Source organism: Neophocaena asiaeorientalis, unplaced genomic scaffold (assembly GCF_003031525.2).
Source record: "Neophocaena asiaeorientalis asiaeorientalis breed wild unplaced genomic scaffold, Neophocaena_asiaeorientalis_V1.1 scaffold89, whole genome shotgun sequence".
NCBI classification, from domain to species: domain Eukaryota; kingdom Metazoa; phylum Chordata; class Mammalia; order Artiodactyla; family Phocoenidae; genus Neophocaena; species Neophocaena asiaeorientalis.
This window is the reverse complement of record NW_020172592.1, coordinates 6,888,400-6,907,763: the sequence shown is the minus strand read 5'-3', so window position 1 is coordinate 6,907,763 and position 19,364 is coordinate 6,888,400.

The following is a 19,364-nucleotide window of genomic DNA, read 5'->3' as shown; positions in this document are numbered from 1 at the left end:
TGGTATGCTGAGGCACAGTCCCTCTGTACCCATTTTGTTCAGTGTTTTTATCACGAAAGGATGTAGACTTCTGTCAAATGTTTTTCTGCATTTATTGAAATGATCTTATGATTAATGTAGGGTATTGCATTTAATGATTTGCATATATCGATCCACCCTTGCATCCCAGGGAAAATCCACTTGATCGTGGTGTATGATCCTTTTAATGTACTGTTGAACTCGATTTGCTAGCATTGTTGAGAATTTGTGCATCTGTATTCATCTATAGGGATATTGGCCTAGAGTCTTCCCTCCCTGTAGTATCTTAGTCTGACTTTGGTATCAGAGTAATGTTGACCTCATGAAATGAGTTTGGGAGTGTTCCCTCCTCTAATATTTTAAGAGGAGATTGAGAAGTATTGGCATTAATTCTTCTTTAAATGTTTGGTAAAATTCACCAGGGAAACAATAGGGTTGGGAAGTTTTTGATTACCGTCTAAATCCTTCCATTCAATATTGTTCTCTTCAGATTTTCTATTTCTTCATGATTCAGCCTTGGGAAGTTGTATGTTTCTGGGAATTTATTTCGGTTATTCAATTTGTTGGCCTTTAATTGTTCAGTAGTAGTATATAGTCCTTGTTTTTCTATGTTATTAATTGTAATGTCTTTCGTTTCTGATTTGGGTCTTCCCTTACTTTCTCAGTTTGTCTAAGCATTTGTCAACGTTTTCCTTTTATCTTAAAAAAACTAGCTTTTAGTTTCATTGAGTCTCTATTTCATTTGTTTCTGCCCTATTTTTGTCATGCCTTTACTTTTACTGACTTTACTTCTGACTGTGCACTTTGGTGGTTTTATCTAGTTCCTTGAGGTGTAAATTTAGGTTGTTTGGGATCTTTCTTTTTTCTAATGTATGAATTTTTATTTGATAGTTTGATATGTTGTGTTTCCATTTTACTTTGTTTCATGATTTGGACTTTTTATTTCTTTTTTTGACCCATTGATATTCAGAAGCATGTTGTTTAATTTCCACACATTTGTGAATTTTGTTGTTTTCTTCCTATTTTTTGTTTGATACAATTTTGGTTGGATAAGATACTTGGTATGATTGTAATACATTTGCTAAAATTGTTTTGTGACTTAGGATACATACTGAAGAATATTCTGTGTGTTCTTCACAAGAATGTATATTCTGCGGTTGGGGTAGAATTTTCTGTATGTGTCTGGTAGGTCCATTTCATGTAGGATATAGGACAAGTAGTGATTTTCTTTTAAGTATAGTTATTTTACAATATTATATTAGTTTCGTGTGTAAAACATAATATTTTATAGATTATATTCCAATTTAAATCACTGCAAAAGAGTAGCTATATTTCCCTGTGCTGTATATCTTGTTGCATATTTATTTTATACATAGCATTTGTATCTCTTAATCTCCTACCCCTATTTTGCCTCTCCCTCTCCACACTGGTAACTGCTTCTTCTCTAATATCTTTAAGTCTCTTTCTGTTTTGTTGTATTCATTTTTTTTAAGTTTCCACGTATAAGAGATCACAGATGGTCTTTGTCTTTCTCTGACATATTTCACTAAGCATAACACACTCCAGGTCCATCCGTGTTATTGTAAATGGCAGAATTTCTTTTTTATGGCTGAGTAATATTCTACTCTGTGGGTATGTGTGTGCGTACACACACATCACCTCTTCTCTATCGAGTCATTTGTTGATGGACACTTAGGTTGCTCCCCTAGCTTGGCAATTGTAAGCAATGCTGCTATGAGCATAGGGGTGTGTGTATCTTTTTGAATAAGTTTTCATTTTCTTTGGGTACATACCCAGGAGTGGACTGCTGGATCATATGGTAGTTCTATTTTCAGTTTCTTGGGGACATTCTATACTATTTTCCATTGTGCATGCAAAAACTTTAAATTCCGACCAACAGTGTACTAGCGTTCCCTTTTCTCCATATCCTCTCCAGCATTGGTTTCTGGTAGACTGTTTGATGATAGCCACTTTGACAGGTGTGAAGTGATATCTGATGGTTTTGATTTGCATGTCTCTAATGATAAGCAGTGCTGAGCTTCTTTTCATGTGCCTGATGGCCATCTGTATTTCTGCTGTGTAATTATGTCTATTCAGGTCTTCTGCCGATTTTTTAAAGCAGGTTTATTTGATATTGAGTTGTATGCACTGTTTATATATTTTGGATTTTAACACACCTTATCAGTCGTATCATTGGCAAATATTTTCTCCCTTTCAGTAGGTTGTCTTTTCTGTCAGTGGTTTCCTTTGCTGTGCAAAAGCTTTTAAGTAGGTCTCATTTCTTTTTGCTTTTGTTTCTTGTCTTAGGTAACTGAGGCAAAAAAATTACGTCAAAGAGTGTTCTGCCTATATTATCTGCTAGCAGTTTTATGTATTTTGGTCTTTCATTCAGATCTGAAATCCATTTTGAGTTTATTTTTGTGTGTGGTGTGAGAAAATATTCTAAGTTCAGTCTTTTCGATGTAGCTATTCCATTTTCCCAGCACCACTAATTGAAGAGACTGTCCTTCTTTGTGATACCTTTGTCTGGTTTTGGTATCAGAATGAGTTGAGAAGTGTGTTTCTTCATCTGCCATTTTTTGAAATAGTTTCAGAATGGTAGGTGTTAACTCTTCTCTAATTGTTTGGTAGAATTCACCTGTAAACCCTTCTGGTCCTGAACTTTTATTTGTTGGGAATCTTTAAATCGCTGATTCGATTTCAGTACTGGTAATTGGCCTGTTCGTGTTTTCCATTTCTTCCTCTATCAGTCTTGGGAGATGGTACGTAGCTAAGAATTTGCCCATTTCTTCCAGGTTGTCCATTTTATTGGCACAGAGTTGCTTGTAGTTGTCTCTTAGGATGCTTTGTATTTCTGCTGTGTCAGCTGTAACTTCGTTTTCCTTTCTAATTTTATTGATTTGAGTCCTCTCCCATTTTTTCTTGATGAGTCTGGCTAGAGGTTTAGCTTTTCAAAGAAGGGCCAGCTTTTACTTTCATTGATCTTTGCTATGGTTTTCTTTGTCTCTCTTTCATTTATTTCTGCTCCGATCTTTAGATTTCTTTCCTTCCACTAAGTTTGGGTTTTGTTTGTTCTTCCTTCTCTAGTTGCATTTAGGCGTAAGGTTAGGTTGTTTATTTGAGATGTTTCTTGTTTCCTAAGGTATCGAAAACTGCCCCAGATTCCCTAATTGTTGCCTCTATTTCTAACTTAGAACCAACTAGAGAAAGCCAAATAGGCTCTCCTGACTATCCACACAAGATGCCCCACCAAGTAGCCCACCTCTGTCTTCCCCATGCCAACAGTCTCTGATCAGGGCCTTCCAATTTTCCACCCGAAAGCTTTTATACTCTACCTGCCCTTGACTGTCTGCCACATTCCAGTACTGGTGGCTTACTCCCTTCTTATAGCTCCTTCCTCCTTTGGCTACTCTTTGCTTATTTCCATAGGAGTCATCAGGAGAATGCAAATTATCCTCACAAGGGGCTACTGTGCCCCACACACTCAAATGATAAAGTTAAATGGCTGGGAGTTCCAAGTGTTAGTGAGCAAGTAGAGCAGTGGTTCTCACCCGGAGATGATGCCAAATGTTCCCTCGGGGCAAAAATTATCTGGAGACAGTTTTGGTTATCACAACTGGGGGACTGGGAGCTCTGCTACTGGAATCCAGTATGGAGAGAGGCTAGGGATACTATTATAATAACGTCTCAAATGCATAGGAGGTTCTCCTAAAACACAGCATTGTTCAGCCCCAAATGGCAGTAGTGCTGCTGCCGAGAAACTCTGATGTTGAGCAAATGGAACCCTCCGATATGTACATATGATCCAGCAGTCCCACTTCTAAATACTCACCCAAGAGAAATGAAAGTGTTCATACGTTCACACAAAAGTTGTAGGGGAATATCCACAGAAGTAGTATCTGCAATAATCAATAAACTAGAAACAACAAAAGGATGAATGGATAAACAAACTTCGGTCTCCATAACATGGAATTCTACTCAGCAATGAAAAGGGACAAAATATTACTATATACGCAGCACAGTGAATATCAGAAACATCACGCTAAGTAAAAGGAGTCAACACTAAAGACTTTATAGTGTTTGAGCCCACTCACACGAAATTCTAGAAAAGGCAAAACTATAGTGACAGAAGTTATATCACTAGTTGCCTGGGACCAGGGTCAGGCAAGTGCATGGCATGCAAAAGGGGCAGAAACTTTAGAGGGTGATGGGATGATTCTATACCTTCATCGTGGTGATGGTTAAATACATATAATTACTAAACATCATCAAGGTTTACATTGAAAATGAGTGAAAATTATTCTATAAAATTTTATATATAAATATCTATAGGGCTTCCCTGGTGGTGCAGTGGTTGAGAGTCCACCTGCCGATGCAGGGGACACGGGTTCGTGTCCCGGTCCGGGAAGATCCCACATGCCGCGGAGCGGCTGGGCCTGTGAGCCGTGGCCGCCGAGCCTGCGCGTCCGGAGCCTGTGCTCCGCAATGGGAGAGGCCACGACAGTGGGAGGCCTGCGTACCGCAAAAAAATAATAATAATTATTATATATATATATATATATATGAAATTAAAACAAGGAACTAGGAAGTATCCATTTGGGAATGATTAATTCTGTCAAATGTTCCCAGAGAGGCAAATAAGGTAGGAATGGAAACAAGAGGAGGCCATCGATGACCTTACCAAGAGCAGTTTGAGCAAAGTGGTTGGGTCAAAAGTCAGATTTTACCAGACTTCACATAAACGGGCAGTAAGTATACACTACTTTTTGAGAAGTCTGAATTAAATGAGGAAGGGAGGGAGAGACTGCACGACAAGAGAGACAAGCACAAAGGCTAAAGGGAAAATATTCTAGAAGAGATGAGACTTAGTGAAGATGCAGAAGAGAAAGACTGAGGGGAAGGAATTAGGTTGAAAGCTTAACTGGGATGGTTGCCCTTGTTCAAGCCCCTCATCCAGAGTAGAAAAACGGAAATTAAGGTATGGTTCTATATACCATCGTAGGTAGGTAGGGCAGGAAGCTCAGAGAGATGTTGGCTTTCTCAATTTTCTCAGTAAACTAGGAAGCAAGCAAGTTTGGTTAGAGAGAAGGAGAATGGTGACCTTGAGAAGTGAAGTTTTGTAGCGAAGGGAGGAACTCAGTGTGATCTATAGCTAATAAAGGCCAAGAAAAGGATTGGGCAGTGCTAATGGTATTGATGAACTTGCAGACCATGAACTGGTAGTGGTTTATGTTTACAAAGTTGACTGATACATTTAGAAAGTATAGCCTTGGATGTTAACTAGACTAATTGTGGTAAAAATTGTACAATATATACAAATATCTGCTGTACACTTGAAACTACTGTTATGTTAATTACACTTTTAATTGAGGTATAGTCTTACAAATTTTATTAGAAGCCAGAAAGTTTAATTTCAGCATTGATCGCAGTTTTGCTTGGAAGGTGTGGCTGGAGGAAAGAGATATGAAGGTATCAAGAATTTTAGGGAGAGCATTGTTTCAGATTGTGGGATCCAGGACCAGTAGGAGAGAGTGTACAGGAAAGAACTATTTGTTATTTGTTAGGGTTACTTATCTGTTAGCAATACAACCCCTGCTTCTGTAAAGCACATATATATATATATATATATATATATACACACACGCATAGTCTTAGGCTAAGACAATTTCAAAGAAACACCTTTTTAAGCATATGGCTAAAGGAGGAGCATCCATAAAGATAGAGAACAGACAAAATTGGTTTTTTTCAAAGGCCATCTACCATTGGTAGTTTGGGTATGTTTTTTTATTTAAATTACCTGTTTTATATCTATATCTGTATATCAATTAGAAATGTTTCAAGGTTTATATCTAATCCTTAGCCTGATTTCAACAAACGCTGTAAGTAAGAATTTGAGAATAATAGATCCCTTAGATGGTCTTGTGATTTATGACATCTTATCACTGTGACATAATGGTTAATACAATTCATTTAGTTTCATAAGTATACATAATTCTGTCATGTTGGACATGAAAAATAATCTGAGAAGAACGGGAAAATATTTTCATACAGTTTTTGTAGCATACAGTTTTTGTAGTGTTGTTTTTATATATTAAAACAACAACAAAGAAAACAGTCTTTCAAACCAAGTCCTTACTGTTTCATGTTTATGCAAAATAAAATAGTATACCTCACTTATTTTTTAATTTTATAAAAGTAAAGCAGTTTGTATATTGCAGTTTCCAATATATGTATATATTTTATATTTAAGATACCTAAAGTATAAAAATACTGATGAGAATAAAGTTACAATTTTGAAATTCTCACATCTCACATAACAAACCAAAAAAAGCCTCAGAAGACATATTTCTCATGTCTCAACCTTTAACCATTTCCACAGGCAATTCAAGCAACTCACTTTGCACTTAACAGTATGAAGCCTGTAAATGAGTGTGTCTGGTGTCTGCAGGTACGCGTGCCTGCTTCACACAAAGGAGCCACATGTAACAACGATTTACCATGCATAGAAACATATCCAATAATTTATGGGGAATGAGAGCCTTTTTATATGATGTGTTTCTTTTCAGATGTTCTGTGATCCATGATACTGACACTTTCCAAGTAAAGCTCAAGGTCATTTACAAGAAAGTATTGATTATTTTAGAAAATAAGTAGTTAGAAAAAAATCCTACATCTGTACAAGCTAGGTTAAGCACCACTTTTGAAGGCAAGGGGAATTGCCTTTGTCTGGATTGTAAAACCTAAGTTTAGCTAAAGAATCTGGCAAGCAAGCTGAAAGGCAGAAGGCATAAAAGGAACACGGTATTATTCGTGCTTATCACTCCTTAGGTCCATGCGGTTCAATGACAGTTTCAAAGGGATGTGCTGATAAACGATTTGCCTATAGCTTGGCACAGTGTGCTGTGATGCCAGTAAGCCTCTTGCGGAACAAAGAAAGCCAAGACACTTCTGAAGCTTGAACAGCTGAAGGACAGCTCTGAACCCAAGTGGCAGGTAGTGTTTCCCCCGGGCTTTTGTTACATATGTATGTATGATACATAACAAATTCATATATATATAAATATCTCTACGAGACTATATCAACGTGCTGTGTTAATAACAAAGTAGTAACCGCAATCGCTGCTGTAGTCTCAGAAGGTTTTATGAGAGCGTCTAACAAAGCCCTCAGTGTTCAAGAAAATAGCACTGTTTTCACTTTACTGCAGATCTTAAATTTGCCGGATCTTTCTAAACCGGTACCACTGAAAATGCCACTGTGTTATCAGCAATGAGAAAAATATGCCAGGAACTACAGAATATAAGAATTTATTTATTCTCCCAAATAAAATTCAGAGACAGTAAACTCCAGCTAAATGTTAGATCGTCATCTTGAATATGTATTATCGAGTAGGCAAAATATGCAAAGGGTAGTTTAAAACTCATCGATATTTTACTCATTTTCTTTACTGCTTTAAATTCAGAATACTAACTGTCCTGTACACAGGCCTGAACCTGCATATGACAGAATAAAAGTAAGTCAAATGGAAAGTTCTATTCCCTTTATCTTCGTAGAAATTGAGTACTTTGTTTTATAATCCCTATGTTCAAATATGGAAATGTTAGTGGTTTAAAAGGGTTGTAGGGTATTTAACCAAAATGTATTTAACTTGTTACCTTTGAAGATTTAAGTTGATTTCGTTTATTTTCTTAAAACAATGGGGTAATGTGCATAGGACTCCATAGACGTGTGTGAGTATATCCATAGAAAAGACTCCTAGAAGTGGAGATTCTAACCAAACATATATATGCATTTTTAGTTTTGTAGCTGTTGCTAAATGGTTTTCCAAACCAGTGGCACAAGTGCATAGTCTTAGCACTAAAGCCTTAATGCCCTGTTAACCCATGTTCTGGGCCATACTGGGCATTACCAAAATGTTTCTTTTCAAAGTAATAGGTGAAAAAAGTGACCCCCTCAGTGTTGTTCTGTCTGTATTACCTCACCTATGAATGACTTTTATCTAGAGGATTATTACTTACTTATTACATTTCAGTATTTGTATTTCTTGTAGGGAGTAAATTTTATTTTTTCATACTGATATATAACAATAGAAGGCATACAAATCACAAGTGTACAGTACAGATTACCACCAAGTAAATCTGACATAATCGAACTTTACCACCATTTTAGAAGAGCCCCAGTTTTTCCTCTCTGCTGCTAACCTCTTCTCCAAAAGTAACCCCTATCCTGAAACGTAACAATACAGATGTGCGTTGCTGGTTTTTGAACTCTGTATGTAAAGAATCACACAGCTGATATCTTTTTGTGTCAGTGTTCTGTTTCTCAAAATTGTGTTTGTGTCTGTGAGATTTATTCTTCTTTTATGTTCCTTTTTAATTGCTGTATAGGATTTGTATAACTGTTACAGCGTATTTATCCATTGGCTACTGGACATTTGGAACGTTTTAAAAATTCTATTATGAATAATACCATTGTTAATAATTCCATACATTTCTGGGTTTTCAAAAATGTCATATATTTTCTGGTATTTTCTTACTGATTTCTATAACTTCGTTATATATGCTGTTATTGTCTTCCCCCACTGTAGGTCTTACATTTTTAATCTCTTAAGAACTTTTTTCATATAAATGCTTAAGTTATCAATCACTTCCTTTATTAAACGCGAGATTAAAACTTCTAACTATAAATTTTTCCTTGCACTGAGTTTGTGAACTTATTTTCTGCTCTTATTTCCTAAAGACTCCTGTTTTACTCTTTCTTTCATATTTGGATAATTCACCTGAACTTGATTTTTGAGTATGGGGGGAAGATGGGGAAAAGGGTCAGAGTTCATTATTTTCATATATAGATATGCAAGTGATAGATAGCACACGACTTTTTAAACTGATCTTTCTCCACCACTCTTCAATGCCCTCTTTTTTATATGTCTGTCTGTCTGTGGAGGTCTGCTTGGACACTCGATATTGGTCTTGCTGTATATCCTTGTACCAAAAGCACATTGTTTAAATACTATACCACCTTAATAATAATTCTTGATACCTGTTAGAGTAAGTCCTTCCATTTCGTCTTTCCCCTTCAAGATTGTATTTGCTCCTTTTGCCCCTTAAATTTCTTTCACACATTGATTATATAGAATGATGCTTAATTTCCAAATATGAAGAGATATTGTAGTTATCTTTTATTTCGACCTTAATTTCCATGGGACTAGAAATATAATCTCTATGAATGATCATGGGACTAGAAATATAATCTGTATGAATGATTATCTGTGTAAGTTTTAGAATTTATTTCAGAATTCCCTTTTTGGCCTAGCATGTTGTGTAAATATGCCAAATGAACTTGAAAAGAATGAGTGTTTGTTTTGCACTTTGGCAGGAGGCAGTGGAGTTTGGAGCCTATTCTATATATACTTCAATTATATTAAGTTGATACATCTTTTTCAAAGTTTCTATATCCTTATTTTTGACTTCCTATTCAAACATTTAAAGAGGTATAATAAAATCTTTGTGATTTTAGACTTGCCATTTTTTCCTTTTATTTATCTTCAGGGGATATGTTATTAGGGGCACAAACACATTTATAATTTGTTATATCTTCCTGGGAATTAATCCCTTTAATCACTATGAAAGAGCTATACTCAATTTTCTGTTTTATATTAGTACAATGTATCTTTATCCCAATCCTTTATTTCATATTTCATGTATTTTTGTATTTGAGTTGTAATTCCTAGAAAAATTGTAAAAAAAAAAAAAAACAGTGCAGATGATTCCCTTCCCCATCCTCTCATAATGGTACTATCATAAATGGCTATACTACCCAAGGCACTCTACAGATTCAATGCAATCCCTATCAAATTACCAATGGCATTTTTTGCAGATCTGGAACAAAAAGTATTGAAATTTGTACAGACACACAAAAGACCCTGAATAGCCAAAGCAGTCTTGAGGGAAAAAAACCGAGCTGGAGGAATCAGGCTCCCTGGCTTCAGACTATACTACAAAGCTACAGTAATCAAAGCAGTATGGGACTGGCACAAAACTGGCACAAAAACAGAAATATAGATCAGTGGAACAGGATAGAAAGCCCAGAAATAAACCCACACACCTATGGTCACCTAATCTTTAAGGAAGGAGGCAAGACTATACAATAGAGAAAAGAAAGTCTCTTCAATAAGTGGTGCTGGAAAAATAGGACAGCTACATGTAAAAGAATGAAATTGGAACATTCTCTAACACCATACACAAAGATAAACTCAAAATGGATTAAAGACGTATAAAACTCTCTGGCATAAATTGCAGCAGTATTCTTTTGGATCCACCTCCTGTAGTAATGCAAATAAAAACAAAAAAAAAACCAAATGGAACCAAATTAAACTTAACAGCTTTTGCACAACAAAGGAAACCATAAACTCCATGAAAAGACAACCCACAGAATGGGAGAAAACATTTGCAAATGATGAGACGGACAAGGGATTAATCTCCAAAATACACAAACAGCTCATGCAGCTCACCATACACAAAGATAAACTCAAAATGGATTAAAGACGTATAAAACTCTCTGGCATAAATTGCAGCAGTATTCTTTTGGATCCACCTCCTGTAGTAATGCAAATAAAAACAAAAAAACCCCAAATGGGACCAAATTAAACTTAACAGCTTTTGCACAACAAAGGAAACCATAAACTCCATGAAAAGACAACCCACAGAATGGGAGAAAACATTTGCCAATGATTAGACGGACAAGGGATTAATCTCCAAAATACACAAACAGCTCATGCAGCTCAATATTAAGAAAACAACCCAATCAAAACATAGGAAGAAGATCTAAAGAGACACTTCCCCAAAGAAGACAATAGGCACATGAAAAGATGCGCATCATCACTAATTACTGGACAAATGCAAATCAAATCTAAATGAGGTATCCCCACACACAGGCCAGAATGGCCATCATCAAAAAGCCTACGGACAATAAATGCAAGAGGGTGTGTGGAGAAAAGGGAACCCTCCTACACTGTTGGTGGGAATGTAAATTGATACAGCCACTATGGAGGACAGTATGGAGGTTCCTTTCAAAACTAAAAATAGAACTATCATATGATTCAACAATCCCACCCCCGGGCATCTGTCCAGAGAAAACCATACTTCGAAAACATACACCCCAATTTTCTTTGCAGCCCTATTTACAAGAGTGAAGACATGGAAGCAACCTAAGTGTCCATCGACAGAGGTATGGATAAAGAAAGCATGGTACATGTATACAATGGAATATTACTCAGCCATAAAAAAGAATCAAATAATGCCATTTGCAGCAACATGGATGGACTTAGAGAGGAAGTAAGGCAGAGAAAGTCAAATAGCATATATCACTTATACATGGAATCTAAAAAAATGATACAAATGAACTTACTTACAAAATAGAAACAGTCTCACACACTTCAAAAACACACTTGAAGTTACCAAAGGGGAGAGGTGGAGGGGAGGGATAAATCAGGAGTTTGGTGTTAACATACACACACTACTAAATATAAAACAGGTAATCAACAAGGATCTACTGTATAGCACAGGGAACTTAACACTCTGTAATAACATATATGGGGGAAAAATCTGAAAAAGAATGAATATATGTATAACTAAACTACTTTCCTGTACACCTGAAACTAACACAACATTGTAAATTAAATATACTCCAATATAAAATAAAAATTAACAACAAAAAAAGAAGTTTTGAGATACTTTGAAAGTAGGACTTTAAGACCACTGTATTTCTAAATTCATCTTTATTTCCCAAGTGTAGTCTTTTTGGAAACCATCCTAAAGCATGGGTAATAAATCAGACGCCCTCATCCTGAGATGGTGTTGATCACCAATTTCTTCCACTAATCCCAGTAAACTTGCCAAAATATCTGCTCTGCCCATAGTTTCTCAGCCTCCTCTTAGAAACAGGAGCTATCTCAAAGGTCTATATGGTACCAAATGCATTTTTCCCATTTTCAAATGGGACAAACGTATTTTTTAAGAAATACCTGTACTTTACAATAGAGGAATTATATTCTGCTGTCCTACTTCTCAATAGTTGCCACTTCTTTTATATATCTGTACTGTTTTTTTCCCTAAACACTGGCCATTCATTCAAGTTTGAAATGAATAAGTTGCATACGCTCAAGTTAAGGCACTTGTTTTATTCTGCATAAAGTTCCAGACTCTCTATTTTGACACCATTTTTGAAAACAATCTTTGCCAAAAAAATTTATTTTTTTCTGTTTCATCTCTATTTCTTATTAAATGTTAGTAATAGCACTTAATTTTGAAAAAGTCTCTCTACTCGTTTTAAGCTCTTTTAAACCACTTCTATTAGTTACCTTTTTTGACCAAAGAGAATGCATGACTGAATTTAATAAGATATTCAAGATGGATTTAAAACTTGAAACAAATTGATAAAAGCGCTTTAACACAGAACAATTAAAGCAAGACTAGTGAGAGATGAAGTGAAATGCAAAAGGATCTGAAGGCAGTCTTTGAATGTGATATTAAAGCAACTGTTAAAAGCTGAAAACTGATACCTATTGATGATTCCTTAATAGACCAGTCCTAAATAAGAGTAGTTCACAAGTTTACTTGAAAATAAATATATAACTAATTCTAGATTGCAAAGAAATAAACACAGATATAGATATCTTTCTATCAAATGCCTTTTGTGAGTAAACCATACATCAAAAATAGAGGTATATGTCTTTTCTCCAGCTGGTGGTTTAAATGCAGTTAGTCTGATTTCCGTAAACTGCAGTCACAAATCAGTCTCATTGCGTTATTGTAATTATGTCTTGTATAAGGCAGAAATTAGAGGTTTACATAAACATGCAACCAAATACATTTCAGGAATCAGGAAAATTTTAAAAGGCTGCTTTTCTTCTTATGTTTAAGATACTCAGAAATTATTTCTCTTCTCAGTCTCAATTTCTTTATGCATAAAATCAGATGCTAGTAATACCTCACATAGATACTATAAGGGTTATTTAAAATAGATTATGTGGAGTGCTTAATACATACAGTGGCAATCTCTTTGTTATTGCTCAGCAAATGTTATTTGAATCTGAATATAAAATTGATCTAATGTCCAAACAATTCCATTTTCTTCTATCAGATACCATTTAAAATAAAATGTCAAGCTGTGCAACATATCTAAAATTGATTTTTTAAAATTTCATTACTATAAACATGAGTGTTCGTGTCAGATTCTTATTGTTGTCTAAATAAACAGGAAGCGAAACTGGCGGCAAATGACAAATCATAACATAAAAGAAATGGTGCCCAAAGAAGATGTATGAGATGATCCATTAGACTGCAGAAAAATTGTTAGAATTTCTGTTTATAATTTTAAATATGTTGAGTCTTTCTTTATGATGTAGATTAAAAGAACCAAACCCAAATATTAGGGATCCTCCCTCAAAGCCCACCCACAATTGTGATACACTTGTCACTACTGCTCATGGCTGAGCTTTGAACAGCACTGCGTGGCCCGTTGCTATTGTTTGCACCAAACATACAAGGACTCAGACATCAGAACAAATATACGCTGGGGGGAAGAAAAGAATCTGAAAATTCAAATGAAAAGTAGACGTAAAAATACATTATTTAATACATAGCAGAGCATTTTTGTGTTTTTGATTTGTTTTTTTGAAAAAACTATAGCCTGGTTTCCCAGTCCTTTGACTTTCCAGCTTAAAAACAAGTCGCCAAAGGAGATCACAAGGAATTAAATTTATATCATTAAAAGATTAATCAAAATGATTTAATGGTGTTATTCGGAAAGTCATCTTTAATTTTTACATGAATCTGGATTTTCCATAACTCAAGTGTTTTATGCTATACTTACCATGTTTTACCAATATAGACTTCACATATCTTTTACTTAATATACAAAAATTCACAAAGACCCTATAACATGCATTGGGACATATTTACTTTTGTTCTGTAGGACCAAGTATGGGACATTTTAAAAAATATTTTTATTGAGGTGTAGCTGATTTACAATGTTGTTAGTTTCAGGCATACAGCAAAGTGAATCTGTTACACATATACATATATCCACTCTTTTTTAGATTCTTTTCCCATATAGGCCATTACAGAGTATTGAGTAGAGGTCCCTGTGCTATACAGTAAGTTCCTGTTAGTTATTTTATATGTAGTAGTGTGTATGTGTCAAGTGTGGAACATTTAAAACATTTTTCCATATATAGCCCCATTCTATCTTTTAGTTAATCACACCTACCTACTGTGTGATTAACTAAAAGATAGAAATCAATTAAGAAAGCAAAAAATCTTGAACTCCTTTCTGTTTATTCTTTTATTATAGCTTAGTTTCTAAAAATTCTATTCAATCTCTATTTCCAAATATTCCTGATAAAATCCTCATTTCGTTAAAATTATACTGGAAAATAAGGCTTTAGACAGTGAGCTTCTTTATTTTTCAAAAACAAACTGTATTGTTATTATCAAACTTGAACATATGTTTTATTTTTTTAATTTTGAAATCATTTAGAGTAATAGGAAGTTGCAAAGATAGTACAGAAAGTTTCCGTGTAACCTTCACCCTGCATCCCTTATTGGTTACATCTTATTATGTAAACAGATTCAAAGGCTCACATACTGCATGATTCTATTTATACAATATTCTCCAAACAACAAAAGTATAGAGATGGAGAACACATTAGTGATTGCAAGGATTGAGAATGGTGGGTAGAAGGAGGTAGGTATGTCTATAAAGAGGTATTATGAGGGACATCATTGTGGTAATACAATAATTCTGTATCTTGATTGCAGTGGTGACTACATGTATTTACACATGTGATAAAGTTACTTGAAACTACACAGATACCTTATACCAACGTCAGTTCCTTGAGTTGGATATTGTACTACAGACATCGAAAATGTAGCCAAGAAGGGACAGCATGGCTCCTGTCCGCCTTGGCTGATCTAGCTACTGCTACTGATGACAGTTGAACTTACCGGGTACAGAGCCCCCAGCATGTGATACCCTCCTTTGAGGGTAGCTTGGATTACATGGACCTTGTGTTTTCGTGGAAGCAGCAGTGATTCTTCTTGAATCAAATATTCTGGGTATGGGTCTAAGTGCAACATTCCTGCATATACAGCCTCTCAGCCAGTGCCTCTATCCAAGGATTCGCAGAGTGTTTTTGTCCATGAAACTGAGGTACTGCATAAATCTAACATAAGGCACCCAATTTAAAGAAAATGGGGTGCAGCGGGTCATGGGATACACTGGTGCTATCACATACGGTACCACCGGCAGCTGCTGGCTTGACAGAGTGATGAGACTGCTTTTTGAAGGTGCAGCGCAAAGGACAAGTTAGACATATTGCCTATGATCTTTACCATCCTTCCTGATACACCATCCTCCACCATGCAGTCTATACTCTTTAAGTCGAGAACCATTATTCTATATATACGCTGCTCCCAATAGAGAGAATACGTGGTTGTGGGAACCAAAGTTTGGAAACAGCGGTGTCCTGCTTATAATCACTTCCTATGACTTAACTTGAAGAATGTGTGCTTTCTGTCTCTTGTTCCCACAAGGAAAACCACTTGCACCAGAATTTCTGTAAATGTTACATTAAATGTTAAGTCTCACCCACTGCACGGTCACTTTGATCTTATGCACCCAAGAAGGCAAGGAAAAGGGTAACCATTGGACAGGAGTAACTGACCCTGAACATCACAAGGAGATAGAGCTGCTGTAATATTTGGGGGCAGGGAGGAATATACTTGGCCAACCAGGTGATCAACTAGGGCCTCCTCTGTCTCTTAAATCTTCCTTAACCAATTTTTGGCTGTTGAGAAGATGGAAGATAGTCTCATTTTTTCTCTTTTAAGTTAAAAATAATTTTTTTTTTTGCTGCAGTATTCATGACATCATTCCTTGTTATTGATGGTCAGAAAATTCAGGATATATTCCAGTATGGATCACTGTCTAATGAGGGTGGGTTCTGACAGCCTGATAGCTGCTGGCAGCTTGATGCAGTTTGCCTGCTGGGAGAACCCAACACCTAAAGTGATATCGAATGGAAGGAGTGTGGAAAATGTAGATAGGCGATTACATAGTATTTATTACCTAAGTTGACTCAAAGCAGAAGCAGCAGAAAGAAGCCCTGTCTAACATGCAACCTCTCAGTGCTTAACTCATAATCTTCCTTGCCCTTGGTGGGAGTCTCAGCTGCCCTCTAGGCCTCCACTGATACATCCCCGCTGCCCTGCTGTTTCTTGGGCCCTGATGTTCCTAGCTTGTCTGACATCTTTCCACCTTTCAGTCTTTTTAATGTTCATTTTACATAGAATGTCCAGAGTTTTTAGTTGTCAGTAGCTGGAAGAATAAGGGAAAGCGCATCTATTCCATCTTCCCAGAAGCAAAATATCACATTGCGTTTTAATTCTGTTTTAACTGCTATACAAGGCTCACTTCTCTAAATTGGACGCATATTTAGGCTTTGGAGCCATTGTGTGCCCTCACGATTAATACCCATTTCCCAATGCAAGGTGAGTCTGAAACCAGGCAGGACCCTGTGGGGCTCCTGGGCACAGATGCCTTTCTGTGCCCCCCATCTCTTGTTTGTAGGGAATAGACTCCAGCCTCTATGACCTTCCCTGAGTCCCAAAGGGCAGATTCAAATAGTTGCTAATCAGGGAAGGGAGGAGATGCAGAGACAAGGGAGGAGCTGTCAGTAAACAATAGTGCGGCCTTGGGGCAGGGTCCTGGTTCCACCTCAAGGGATACACATAGCACTATCTTTGAGCTCTTTACAGAACTAAAACCCCCAACAAATGGAAGCTGTAGCGTTCTTCATTCCAGAGAAGACCATCTGAGTCGAGATCAAAGGAACCAGAGAAGCTCTTCAAGAGATTAAACTGGGACCAGATTAAAGGAGTGCTGGGCCCTGCACACACCCAAATCTTATCAGCAACCCCGCCCTTGAACCATTGCTACAAAACTCCTCACCAAATCCTCCCGGGTTGGGACACACAGTTTTTGGAGGCATGAGCCACCGTGTTCCCCTTTGCCTGGCAAAGCAATAAAGCTATTCTTTTCTACTTCACCCGAAACTTGCTCTCTGAAATCTGGCTCAGCACCGGTTCACAGAGGCCGCGTTTTTGGCATCAAGTCCACTGGTCCTGCTCTCCCGAGTCTCCACTTCTCTCAGGAAAAGTTAGTCCTGTGATTACTCTCTTCATTTTGTTGATCTCTTCCACATTCACAGGCAAGTAGGTGGTGAGTTGGAGTGACAGTAACAAAATCTAGGAATTTCTTCTACTCTAGATACAACATAGGCATCAGGCTACCGGAAAAATTCGTGTAGGTCTTGGTGATGAAATTTTGTACCATCACTTCAGCTACTTTGCCTCCTGCTATATTTAGAGAAGCAGCAGAGACCTTAGGCATTCATGGGAAAGGAATGTTGTTCTATACATATTTACTTTTATTCCTTAAACCCATTTCTCAAAATGCCGTATTTCCATATTTAGTTTGGTTTTTTTTGTTTGTTTTTTTTTGCGGTACGCGAGCCTCTCACTGTTGTGGCCTCTCCCGTTGTGGAGCACAGGCTCCAGACGCGCAGGCTCAGCGGCCACGGCTCACGGGCCCAGCCGCTCCGCGGCATGTGGGATCTTCCCGGACCGGGGCACAAACCCGTGTCCCCTGCATCGGCAGGTGGACTCTCAACCACTGCGCCACCAGGGAAGCCCCATATTTAGTTTTGTATTCTCTATTCTGCACGTAGATAGCACAGGTGTTTCTAGACTTTCCTCTAATTTCTGCCTATTGAATCAATGTTTTTCTAGAAAGTCCCATCATATCTTGACATAAAACTTCCAATTTTAAAGGAACTCTGATCATAAAATTCAAACAGCATGCTCTTTTATCTGCAGGGTTTTTTTTCTTTTTTTTTAGTGCATATACAGAAATCTCTGATTGTAAAACTATAGACTAAAAGTGTTTCTTAGCAGTGTGCTCTCTGTTTTCCCGTGGCTTGCCCTATCCCCTTGCTTCCCACCCCCAGTGCACACTGGAAAGCCACGTCAGACATTATTGTCATGGCCTCATACTTGTTTTTATATCCTTGCTGCTACAGTCTTTGAACTTTCTGCTGCACGTCAATAAAACGGGCTCCATCTGTGATAACCATCTTTCCCACTGTTCATCTTCACCTCTGGCCCTCAGGCTTTCAAATCTGGGACTGCTAGCATGATTTTCTGGGATTTTACTCTATTTTCTATTTGCCCTGTTGCTTTATAACTATCCTTATGTCATTTTCATCACCCTGTTCCTATCTTCGATCAAAATTACAAAGTTCATGTCCCGTATGATAAAGTTGTCTTAACTAATTTCTCTTTGCTGAAACTACAGTACTTCACTAAGAAGCCATAAAGTTGCTGGGCCCTTTTGGGATTATGTGTGAGATTAGGGTTTTTTAAATTGCTTTTATACCAATCTCCCTAGACATTTCTCAGTAAGCTATATTTAAATATATAAAATGAAAAATATAAAGCATAAGTTCCGATTTTGCATAACCAGCCCTCACAGAGCGCATTATGGAGTGTGTTCACTGAGTTTAGGCATTTTTTTAGTCCACGTTATGAGAGAACTAATACTGTGCTGGATATAATTCTACTCTGATGAAATTCAGTGTTTCACCTACATTAAGAGAATATGTGGACAAATGTAAATGGAAAATAGCAAATGTGACTGAACCCTGATAAGGCAAATAGCTAGCCAATTTTTCTTTAATGTATTTTTTTCTGACTATTCATAATTCAACAGAATTCTACTGAAGCTACTTAGTGCTGGACAATTTTTAAGTCAGGGAACAGACGGCAGGATGCCTGCCGCAGAAATACATGCCTTCCTGAGCAGCACATACTATTTTCATTTTGGACTTTCAAGTATCAAAGGAAGCATCTGCTTAAAGAAGTTCATCGTGTACATGATAAAGATTCTTCGTCACAAAGAATACTGGGAAATGTAGTGAAAAGAATCTAGCAAAAGAAACAAAGATATGCAGAAGACTTTTTTGGCACTCAAAGTGCCATTTTCTACTCCGTTGTTTTCCACTGTCTGATAAGCTTATACTTGCCAGAAGAAGTTTGTACTTAATATATAGATTTTATAAATTAATTTCAGTGAGATTCTCATGAGAGAATACTTAACTATAATGCCTTTTAATCAAGCAAGCCCTGGGTGGAAAAAAAACTGAAGTGACCTTTCTTAGTTACCAGTAGGAGGGCACTTAGGTTGGAGAGAAGGTGGCCTCCTGTAACTGATTGACTCTGTAGAGCATCCA